This window comes from Panicum virgatum, chromosome 8N, assembly GCF_016808335.1.
Source record: "Panicum virgatum strain AP13 chromosome 8N, P.virgatum_v5, whole genome shotgun sequence".
Lineage (NCBI taxonomy): Eukaryota > Viridiplantae > Streptophyta > Magnoliopsida > Poales > Poaceae > Panicum > Panicum virgatum.
This window is the reverse complement of record NC_053152.1, coordinates 2936894-2948990: the sequence shown is the minus strand read 5'-3', so window position 1 is coordinate 2948990 and position 12097 is coordinate 2936894.

Sequence of the window (12097 nt, the reverse complement as noted above, 5' to 3'; positions counted from 1 at the left end):
TCAGAATTGTGCTGGGAAAGCTCAGAAAATACCAGTTGTATGCCAAGTTTAGTAAGTGTGAATTCTGGTTGCAAAGATTCAGTTTTCTGGGTCATGTCTTAACAGCTGAAGGTGTTGAAGTGGACCCTGTAAAGGTCAAGGCAGTATCAGAATGGAAGCAACCAACCTCAGCCTCGGAGATCAGGAGTTTCTTGGGATTAGCCGGCTATTACCGGAGATTCATCGAAGGTTTCTCTAAGATAGCCCGGCCTATGACCGAGTTACTCCGGAAGGACACGAAGTTTGTCTGGTCTGAAGCTTGCGAGAGAAGCTTTCAAGAGTTGAAGAGGCGACTAACTTCTGCCCCAGTGCTAGTCTTGCCAGATAATCAGAAGAGCTTTGTCGTTTATTGCGACGCATCCCGACAAGGATTGGGTTGTGTGCTTATGCAAGAAGGAAGAGTTGTAGCTTATGCCTCAAGACAGTTGAGAACACATGAGCAGAACTACCCCGCCCATGACTTGGAATTAGCCGTAGTGGTGCATTCCCTTAAGATTTGGAGACATTATCTGATTGCGAATAAGTGTGAAATCTACATGGATCACAAGAGCCTGAAGTACATTTTCACCCAGTCAGACCTCAACCTTAGACAGAGAAGATGGTTGGAGTTGATCAAAGACTATGATTTGGAAATTCATTACCACCTTGGAAAGGCTAATGTGGTGGCTGATGCGCTCAGTTGTAAAGTATATTGCCATCACTTAGTCACACAAGCCCAGAGCTGAGTGAAGAAATGAGGAAGTTGAACCTAAGGGTTGTACGCCGCTCTTGCAACTATAATCTTAGTGTCCATCCCGTCCTAGATGACCAGATAAAGGAAGCTCAGATGGAGGATAAAAGATTGGTATGGATTAAAGGTCGCAATAGTGAAGGCAAAGCCCCAGATTTCAGAGTAGATAAAGATGGAGTCTTGTGGTTCAAGAAGAGATTATGTGTGCCTAAGCAAGGTCATTTCCGCAGGACCATTTTGGATGAAGCCCACAACTCAGCCTATTCCATTCACCCCGGCACTACGAAAATGTACCTGGACCTTAAGGAGAAATATTGGTGGAATGGTATGAAGGGGGATATCGCTCGATTCGTCGCACATTGTGATGTGTGCAAAAGGGTTAAGGCAGAGCATCAGAAGCCCAGTGGGTTACTTCAGCCATTGCCGATCCCAGTATGGAAGTGGGATGAAGTTAGTATGGATTTTATCACCGGTCTACCAAGAACCCAAAGCGGTCATGACTCAGTTTGGGTGATTGTTGACCGACTCACTAAAGTGGCACACTTCATCCCAGTGCGTACCACTTATGGAGGTGATAGATTAGCCAAATTATATATTGAGCGTATTGTGAAGTTGCATGGAGTACCTAAGAGCATTGTGTCAGATAGAGGCACCCAGTTCACTTCGAGATTCTTGAGCAGGTTATGTGAAGCACTTGGTACAAAGCTGGACTTCAGTTCAGCCTATCATCCTCAGACTGATGGCCAGACCGAAAGAGTTAATCAGATCCTTGAAGACATGCTAAGAGCCTGTGTTCTTACTTATGGCAAAAATTGGGAAGACAGTTTGCCATATGCAGAGTTCTCTTACAACAACAGCTACCAGTCAAGCTTAAAGATGTCGCCGTTTGAAGCCCTCTACGGGAGGAAGTGTCGCACACCTCTCATGTGGACCGAAGTCGGTGACCGCATTATTGAGGGCCCAGATTTTATTAAAGAAGCAGAAGACAAGATAGCAGAAATCAGAGAGAATCTAAAGGCAGCTCAATCCCGCCAGAAAAGTTATGCCGATAAAAGAAGACGTACTCTCAGCTTCGAAGTTGGAGACTATGTGTACCTTAAAGTTTCCCCAATTCGCGGCACACGCAGATTCCAGGTACGAGGAAAGTTGGCTCCACGTTACATTGGACCTTTCCCAATTATCAAGAAAGTGGGAGCGGTAGCCTATAAGCTTCAGTTGCCAGCAGAGATGTCAGATGTACACGATGTATTCCATGTGTCCCAACTCAGAAAGTGCTTGCGAGTACCAGAAGAACAAGTGGCCCCAGAGACAATCGACCTGCAGGATGATCTCAGATATCAGGAGGTACCAGTAAAAATTTTGGACACTGTGACGCGAAGAACCCGCAACCCAGAAGTCAGGATTTGCCGAGTTCAGTGGAGCAGGCATTCGGAAGCAGAAGCAACTTGGGAGAGAGAAGACGCGCTCCGAGCCGAGTTTCCCAGTCTCTTTAGTGGCGAAACTGAATCTCGGGGACGAGATTCAACCTAAGTGGGGTAGGTTTGTAACATCCCAGTTTTCATCACGATTAAGGGGGAGTGTTGAAATTTATAATGCAAACTTCTAGAAGGTTCTATAAAAATAAGGATAAACCATGGCAAAATTTTGTTCACCATGACAAGGTTCTAGAATGTTCCACAAGAATCATAAGAAGACAAGAAGCTTGGATATTTTCTTGTCATGGTAAAATTTAGAATTTTCTAGAATTAGATATTTGTAGGGAACTTCCTAGAATGTGACATATGTCACTCATTCAAGAGGGTATGGGTGCCTATATAAGGAGGGTGCCACCCCTTGCCATGCCATACTACTCCACCCCATCCCACACACATCCAAGGGCATGGTAGAAGTGAGCATGGGTAGAGTGTGCTAGGTGTGTGTTCCTTTGTTGCTCCAATAAGGTAAGCGTCTTTATAAGTGCTAGTCTTCCGGTTAAGCTTAGTACTTAGTGTATAAGTTGTGATCCATCGAAGGTTGGCTCTGCCACCCGGGATCACAAAAGGGTCTGGGCTTCATCGAAGGTTGGCTCTGCCACCCGGAAGCCAGCTTCATCTGTTGGTAGGCTCTGCCTCCCGGAAGCAAAAGGCGGCTCTGCCGTCAAAAGGACCCGGTACACTAAGTAACTAGAAGCTGACCGACTCTGAAGTGAGTTGGTGTAGATCCTCAACTTAGTAGGGCCACCTCAAATTCCAATAAAACTTATGTTGCAATTAAACTAGTAACGTAAAATAATACTAACGTTATACGATGTATTACATAATTACTAGGAAACTATTTTATACTCTTGCCTTGCGTTAGTACATTCGTTCCCTCCAATAACCAGCATACGCATGCTTGCACCTACGACAAAAATCATCTCGTCTCCATAAAAGCCTCTCGAGTCACCGTACCATGCCATAATTCCCAGACAATCATGACAGCGCCTACCTCCTTTGCCATAACTTCATTATTCCCTGGAAGCCACATAGTACCCACACCATTGACCTTGAAAACACCCGTCATGGAAGCACCCACCTTGCTAAAAATCGGGGTCGCCACGCACAGTGCCGGCCGAGATTTTTTCCGCCGAACCGCCTCACCCGCTCGCTCTCGCTCGCGCACGCGCGACATTCCGGCCCCACGACGGGACCGCGCACTACCGCCGGCATCACGCCGTGCCGCCCACTCCCGCGTCCCCACCTCGCCCACACCACTGCAACGCCCTCGCCGGCTTTGCCGCCTCGGCGCTCGCGCCTTCAGCGCTGCCACTGTTCGCGTCGACGATGAGCTGCCACAGCCCACGCCGTCGCCGTCCTTGCGCAACACCGCTGCTGCTCTCCTCGCCTATAAAAGGAGCAAGGCCGTGACAAGCCCCGTCACCAGCCAAGCACACCGAGCCGCTTCGCTCCGCTAGCTGAACCACTCCTCCCGAGCCCAGCTCACTCACGAAACGAAGCTCCAACAATTGATCCTCTTCCTCGAGCTGTTCCGCGCTAAGGTGAGATGGCAGGCAGCTCCCCCGACCATTAACTCCACTAATAAAGGCCCAAAACACCCCCAGGCCGTGAGCACTTAATCCAAATCATTCTACCAATCAATACTGTAAACTCAATATCTCCTTCATATCAACTCCTTTTCACGTAACTCTTTTTCCTAAACTCTCCTCAAATCATATAATATCTATTCCTCCTATTTTCGTCTCCATTTGAGCTTATTTTATTGGTTGCTTGTGTTTGTTTGCCGGTTGTGCCGTTTTCGCCCATAGATCACGGAGTGACCGAGGAGGAGCCTGCCAAGGAGCCAGAAGACCCGTACCACGAGCAGGAAGCCGCCGCCGACGACGCGTACGCAAGCGAAGGCAAGTTTCATCGACCCCTACGTGAGCGGTTGCATCCATGTGAGGATGTTTAGCTGTAGCCTGGGTCTAGGATCGATTACATATACCAGTACTTGAGTGATTGAGTGTGCTCATGCATGCATCTGAGTAGTCATGCATATCCAGAGCTGAGAATAGGATACGAAGGGATCTGGCTGAGACCAGGGCAGCTGGGTATGCTGGAGCCGGCGCTACCGTGGTGGTAGACTGGCGGGTGAGTGCTACCGTGGTGGTAGGCTCGAGTTGACATGTTGAAGGATTGTTGCTGCCTTGGTGAACCATAAGGACCGAGTTGTTTTGACATCTCACCTAGCTTACTTTAGTACGACCATAGGTTCCGGTATGGGCCGGACTTAGCCTGATCCCACTGGTTAGCCTGACGGTCGCAGGGATGGTTTACGGGTATAGACCATTGGGGTCAGGGCCCGAGGGTTTGTGCGGCCGGGCTGGGGCGTGACCACGGCTTGGTGTTGGCTATGTCGGTTGTCCGTTCGGGCAGCCGAGCGTGTGGGTACAGTGTACGACCTCTGCAGAGTATATAATCCATTCGAATGGTCCGTGCCCACGGTATGGGCAGGCTACGGTGTGGTCCTTACAACTAGTGAGCTACCTATTGTGGGTTGTGTCGGGAAGAGTTGCATACCATTAGTTGCATTGCTAATGCATTGTGCTCAATGTGCGTCGTGCATGTCATTTCCCCTCCCGTAGGGTGAGGTGGAGCTTGCTGAGTACTTTTGTACTCACCCCTATTGAGTACCCAAGCTGATCGAGTGGAGCCATGATGGACGAAGAGCTAGTCCTGCATGTCGCTATGCTAGTTGTTATCCTATGGTTGTTCTGTGTAGCTTTGTGTTGTCACTTTACTCCTCATGTACGTGTTAAATAAAGCTCTGTATGACTCTGGACTCCACTTGATGTAACATGTATTATGCCGGAGACCTTATTTGGTAATTAATACATGGTTTAGCCTTGATCTTCGGGTCGGGGCGCTTCATGTTGTGATCTCAAATGTAATATTTTACAATTGTGTATCTTATCGTAGTTTTGGATTATTGTAGGTAACCATTATAAATATTTAGACCATGCAATAAATCATCATAAATTTGGATTTACACAAGAATATAGTCTCTATGTCAAAGACAAAGAGTAGATCTTATAGTAGGCAAATAAATTGCTGCCTAAACACGGTCTCTGGGCAGAATAATTCGCAAGGAATTAAACACAACATTTGCTTAGAACTCTGCTACCTTGTGTAATAATAAAACAATATGATGAATAAGAGTAATCCAAAACCTTTATTTTGATTAAAAACACATCGTAGGTAATCATCATGTTTCAGAGAAATAAGATGTAGACCTCTCAGTAATAGGTGATTAGATCACTGCAATGACATGGTCTCAAGGCAGGATAATTCACAAGGAATTAAACGCAACCAATGCCATAGACTCCATTACCTTGTGTTAATTAATCAAAATAATCAAGATACTTATATTGTAAATTTTAATCCATCAAATATTAATAATCTTTAATGATATTCATATCTTAGTTAAATTACAACTAAGTAACTAGCAAATTTAACTTGTATGTGGTGCAAAAATGTGGTTTGGGGGCACCGACATACTCAGTTCTATTATATAATTACAAATGTAACCTATGTGTAGGTGCAAAAATAGAGGGTTTGAGTGCACCGACATAGCCCAATAAAATTATCAAATTCACAAATATAATATGTATGTGGTGCAAAGGGGTTAGATACACCACATACTCCAAAAATATAATAGAGCTAAAAAAATGGCGTTGTAATATAATATAATCAAACCACAAAATATATTAAAATGACAATATCTAGTAGATATAGTGCAACAACAAAGCACAAAGTGCTATACTTGGGTAGTGGCTTAGTTTATGCAAAATCCCATAGGATTAAAGCAACAACCCACTTCCTATATTAGCCTCACTAGCAAAAATGGTTTGCCTACCATTTTGCCTTTTCTGTTAGGTTCATATGAATCTAAAACAGTTCATGCTTAATTAACTCTTAATCAATTAAGAGGATCCAATTTTGTTGCAATTTAAAATTAATTGCTAAACAATAAATTGACAAACAATGTATATTTAGACATGAATAATTTTTTGGTTTTTGAAACAAACCATGTATAGGATTAAAAAACATTCGCCATCATACTAATTAGATCCATGACTAAATCAGGAAATCATAGACACAGAAAATATGTCTAAATATTAACATAGTAAATTAATTGCAATATATTATTATGATGCACTGTATGAGAATTGATGCTTTTAAAAACTTATTTATTTACAATAGGTAAATAATTTGCATCATAATTTGTTTAGATCAGAGATCTAAAACGAGCAATTATATGACATATAAATGCAATATATATTGCATAGTTAAATGGAGGGCTAAACAGAATAATTAAGGGCCTCAAATATAAATATGCAGGACTGAAGTTCTAAAATATGTAAATATATGTAAGTTAGGGGGCCTAGTTACAATGTTTGCAGGGGATAGAGGGAGCTTGGGCCGGCCTGTGGGCGCTGGGCCTCTGGCGGCTTAATTCACGGCCTTTGGGCCGGCCTAAATAGCGGCCCAGTCCGGCTCGGCCCGTTAAAGGGCAGGGAAGGGGGGCGGTTAGGGGAACCGCTTCCCTGGATACCGCCGCCGCCGCCCGTTCGGGGCAAGGGGCGCCACCGCCGCCTCCCTTGGGAGCGCCACCGCCGCCGGCCCCTTTGGGCGCCGCTGGTCCGTTCGGCCGCCGCGCCGATCGCCGCCGCAGGCGGTGGCCAGCGCCGCCGGGTCCGCGTGCACTAGCCGCCGCCATCAGTCACCGTTCGACTGCTCGACGCCGCCATCCGCCCGTCGTCGCCGTCTGTCTTTGGTGCCCCGCCGCCGGCGTGCTCCTCCGCCGAGCCATGGAGTGCCGCTGCCACCGCCTGGACGTGCTGCCGTCGCGGGCGCCGAACGCCGCTTGGGGGCTGCGCCAACGCCGCCGTTTGGGCTTTGGCCGAGCGGCGCCGCACCCCTGCTGGGCGCCCCGTCGCCGCTTGGGCGTGCCGCCGCCTGCCCCAAGGGGCGGCACCTCTTCCTGCTCTGGAAGCCAGCCGCCGCCGCCCCTTGGCCCCTGCATCGCCATGGCCGTCGCCGGTGGGCGTCACTGCCGCCGGCGCCAAGCGTCGTCGTCTCTAGGTCCGCGCGCGAACGCCGTTTGCCGCTGCGGAGGGCCGCCGTGATGGAGCGCACATGTGTTGGCGTTCATGGCTCTGCACCGCCCCTATGGAGGAGGGACGGGCACCGAGGACACCGCGGGTGCCTCCGCTGCCGCCGTTGTCGATGGCCGCTGTACGCCGAGGGCCCCAGGCCTCTCTCTGTTCTTCTCGACGAGTTCTTCAACCACCGGGCCAACCACTACTCTAGGGAACAGTGCGTCGGCCTTTCTTCTCAGTGGAAAGCAACGTGTCTGATAACGTATTGTGAAATGAAAGTGAATAGATGGTTCTCTGTATTGATTGATTGTGTTTATATACAAGACCAAGAGACAAGGGCCCAAGGGACATGTCCCTTTGGAATGACCCCTTCACGAATGTTAACTTCCTAGTGACATCATAATGATATCATTAATCTAATTAATTACTTAATTACAGAATTGATCACTAATTCCTAATTCCTTCATAACAGGGAGCACTCGAGTCATTCTAATTTGATCTGAGAATGAGAAGAGCATTTTCCAACTAGATAGTAGATGCTAGTAATAATTTCTGCCATTGTTTGCAATTTTTTTTAATGAAAAACGGTAGGACCGTAGGAGCCGTCATACCTCGAGTCTTTTTTCTTTTGTAGAGGTCGCATCATTGTCATCGGATCTTACAAGAAAACGAGTGAAACCTGCTTTTCCATCTAGGGCGGTGATTAGTTCCCCAAAAAAAATTCTACAGTACCTATCAAATCTAATATTCAGATATATGCATAGAACATTAAATATAGTTTAAAAATAATTAATTACACAGTTTAATTACAAATGACGAGACAAATTTTTTAAGTCTAATTAATTTATGATTGAAAAGTGCTACAATATCAAAAATTTAAAAAAATCACGAATTAAACATAGCCTAGATGCTAGTGATTCCTTCATCTTGAAAAGGATGGTAGCACACTCGGCTCCCAGATCGCACGTCATAGGGTAGAGGCTGTACGTGTCCTCCGTCATACCTTTTTTATGACTCGCACTCTGCTTTTTTAAGACTCGCACTGACATGTGTCGACGCATCGTACCAAGCCTCAAGGTGCCCGTTGTTCCCTCCTCGGCTCCTCCGGAGTACTACTCGTAACAGATCAGCGCGCCTACGGTGTAACAGAGTCAACTTCGTATGGAGACTGGACACGAGACAGCGATTGTTGGTGCTCAGGGCGCATTTATCCATCCATTGCCGGTCAGAAGATAATCTTACTGGATGCGGGAGTAAAAAACACTACGACTGCGAAGGGGTTCACGGCCAAGTCGCAAAAACCACTGGTTGGAGTGCTCCCACCCAAAATTCAAATTCTGAGTGCCGCGCTTTTATACTCTGAGGGCTTCTCTTAGAGTTTCCTGTAAAAAAACACTAAGACTTTTACGGTGGCAGTAGCATGTGGGGCGCACAATTCACCGGGTTTTTTTTCTCGAATTAATTGACCGGGTTCAACCTTGACGTGCAGCTGGGGTTATTGGTCAAATACTGTGACCTTCGGATGGACTTGGTCATCACCCCGACAAGAAAAACTTCAGTCTTTGTTGTATCAAAATTTTTTACACTAATTAGAAATTCAAAATATATATTAATTACAAAACTAATTGCATAGATGGAGGTTAATTTTCAAGACAATCCATCAATAACCTATACTAAAGCGCCAGGATTCGGCGCGCTCTCGTGAGCCGTGGCCCCACGTGGGGCCGGAGGTACTGTTCATGCGGGCCCGGGAGCACTGTTCATGTGATCCCGGGGTACTGTTCATAATAGAAAATAATAAAAGCTACTGTTTATGTGGGCCCAGGTACTGTTCATAATTAAAAAATAATTAAAAATAATTTATAATATAAAACTAAACCATGTGGGACCCACATGTTTAAATGTTTAGTTATTTTTTATACACAAAAATTATATACTATATTTATCCTCTATTATTTATTGGATTTTGTTTTCACTTCGTGAACTCGCAAAATATAATTGAGTCATCCATTCATTTCTAATCTTATCATTTTTTCTATCAAATAAAATTACTAAACTTATCTTTAACCCTACCAAAATCAATAATAAATGTAAATCACTCCACCTACCGTACCTACTAACATAAAACAAAAAATTATTAAAAATATATATATCCATACATTTAGCATGCTCTCGGACTTTAAACTACTATACATATATCCTGTAACTTTCAGACTTCATCCAATACATCAACACATTGTTAAAATATATCAACACGATATTACTTTAACTGTAGCACACGATACATCAACACGTTGTTAAAATACATCAATATGATATTGCTTTAACTGTAGCACATGATAATATATTTCTATTATTATTTTAGATCAAACATTTTGATACAGGCGCGCAAAGCGTGCCAACCTGCCTAGTTAAACCTAAGGGGGCAGCTCCCGCGTGTGGTAAAATCGACTAGTCGCGCTGCGAAACGGAACTGTGTACACTATCGCTATGTTCGCTTGGCTTGTCAACCAACCAGCCAACAGTACTGTTCTCTTAGACTAAATCAGCACCAGCCACCAGCTACCAGTCAGTCAGCAGTACTGTTCTCTCATAACAAATCAGCACCAGCTATTAGCCACAGTCAAGCGAACACAGCGTATGAGAGTCGAATCGTGCGCATCAGAAAAAAATTGTATGTTGCAAACACATCGACCTATCTGAATAGAAAATCACAGCCGCGCAGAGGAGAACAAAGTCCAAGCAATAGCTAGTGCTTTTAAATTTCACCAACGAGCACAAATAGCCGACACGTGCAGGGCCGTCTCCAACAATGCGAGGCCCGAGGACGAGATGTAAAATGGGGCCCTAAAATATAGAAGAATAATATGTCAAATATAAGTAATATATTTTTTCATGCAATTATACAACTCTTGTTTTTAATAATAATAAATAAAAGTAAATCAAATTTAAACCACACTTCATAACTAATCAACAGAGAAAAGAAGAGATTGAAAAATAAAAACACCAAACTTGCCGAGGAGTGGAGCGTGTGTCCTAGGGCCGCAGGGCGCCAGACACTATTGTTGCCCTGTTAGTCGGTCCTCCCAGGGACCAACGCCCAACGGGCAACCGGCAGGCTCCCAGCGGCCACCGCGGTTGCCGTCGTGGCCGGCAGATGCAGATGCAACCCAGCCCTAGCTAGCAGCGACAGCGATCAGATGACGATTCATATTCTATTTCGCTGATGATGATTCGTTGACCAGAGTAGAGTGCCCAGCTGCCGAGCTGGGCCTTGACCCAACTATTTGAAAGCGCATTGGTCCAACTACTTGGGCCCCCTCAGTTTGCGGGGCCCTGGGCCGTCGCCCAGCTCGCCTGTTGTCATGGATGGGCTTGAACACGTGGATATTCATATTTAGTTTTTTTTCTAAGCACACCACCAAAAAGTAGTTTGGTGGCTAGCACATCTCACTTTTCAATTTAGACAGGAAGACACCCTAAAAATATGAATTGGTACGCGGCGCATCATTGGCTCTTTCCTTCGGGTTTGGTGGGGCGGCCCTGAGGGGAAAAAATCCCCAATGCAAGGGGCGTCTTAGGCTGGCAGCGCTCGACCTTGTCGTGGTTACAGCTCGATCGGGGTCTAGAGTTCAATTCGACGCGCGAGGGGTAGGTGTAGGCGTGTAGCAGACGGCGAAGCAGGGGCACGTGCCGGTGGTGGGGTCGGGTCCGGCCGGTGAACAGTGAACTGCAGTACTGGTGAACAGTGAATTGCAAGTGCTCGTGTCTTCGCCCGGCTAAAGCAAGGCTGGTAAACTGACACTTGTCGACGCATCGTACCATGCCCGAACGTGGTCATTATTACCTCCTGTCGGAGTAGAACACGGTGTAGTATTAAGGATGGATCCGGATGTCTGAAGATCCGAATTATCCGTATTCGTATCCGTTTAAAACGTAAATATGGATATCCGTATCCGTATTCGAATTTAATATGGATGTCATATGGATGCATCCGAATTCGATTTTAAGAACTTTTCTCTATCCGATTCCATATTCGTATTCGAAGAATATCCGATCACATCCGTATTCGTCCGTATCCGCAAAGAAAAAATGATTAGTGAGACAATCTTAAACTTATCTTTATACCTATTATTTAATGATGTACACTATTTAAATTATTTAGAAAGCTAGATAACTAATAATATATTTATTAAAATTAATAATGATATAAAAATTAACTTTAACTATTTAATATATTTATTTCATGATTAAATTTTTTTAATACGAGTCAAATTAATTATTTATTTAATGATAAAATCTTTTTTATATATTTTAATTATTAAGTATTTAAGTATTTATTTATTTTACATTTATAATTAGTATTATATATTTAATATAAAAGCTATGCATAGATAATTATATTCTTTTTTTATTAGCTATCTCCTAATCCTTTACTCCCTACTTGTATAATGATTTTGATCTGCTATAAAATTATTGACAAAATAAACATACTTATGATAGTTTTATGTTTCAAATCGAGAAGGTATCCGGATTCGTATCCGGATTCGAACTATCCGTTTTGTATTCGTATCCGATGAGATCCGCATTCGTATTCGTATCCGGATTAAAATGTGGTAAAATGTGATATCCGGATCCGATTTCATCCGTATCCGATCCGAATCCATCCTTATGTAGTATGCGGTATGCCCCGTGTAAATGTCGGGTTC